Raw genomic sequence first — 581 nt, forward strand, 5'->3', positions numbered from 1 at the left:
CGTTGCTACCCTGCACCCTGACTGGCTCATCTCCTCCCACGACTCTTCCATAAGGGGATGTCCAGTTGGTGTTTGATGTTTTTATGTATCACAAAAATTGGCTTGTTATTTTTTAATTAAAACTTTTTAAAACACTAAATTTGTTTGGCAACCATCTTAGAAAAATAATATTGTGCAAAGATTTTTCAATGTTTTCTTAATGACCAACTTTATACTTATGAAATTGCAAGATCAGTGTAATTTTTTTCAGTATAATTTTATCAATATAATCTCTTTGAATAAAACATATTTCTAATTCCACAGTTTTTAATTTGAACTTTTATTTTTTTTCACCTGTCTTTTCTGTCTCCCCAAATTCATGATTCTTAACCATATTTCTCACACTAAATCACTCATCATGAAGCTTGCTGTTTGCTATACACTCCTCTCAGTCCTCCACAAATCATCTCATTTATTCCTCACTATAACTCTGAAATGGGTAGGACTATCTCCATTTGGTCGGTCAACAGGCAGACCCACAAAGGTGAAGTAACCTTCAAAAATTCACTAATGGAAGGGGAAGCTGCTAGGTGCCCTCGAGT

The sequence above is a fragment of the Echinops telfairi genome, unplaced genomic scaffold (genome assembly GCF_000313985.2).
Source record: "Echinops telfairi isolate 266 unplaced genomic scaffold, ASM31398v2 ScPeMD7_7468;HRSCAF=8506_0, whole genome shotgun sequence".
NCBI classification, from domain to species: domain Eukaryota; kingdom Metazoa; phylum Chordata; class Mammalia; order Afrosoricida; family Tenrecidae; genus Echinops; species Echinops telfairi.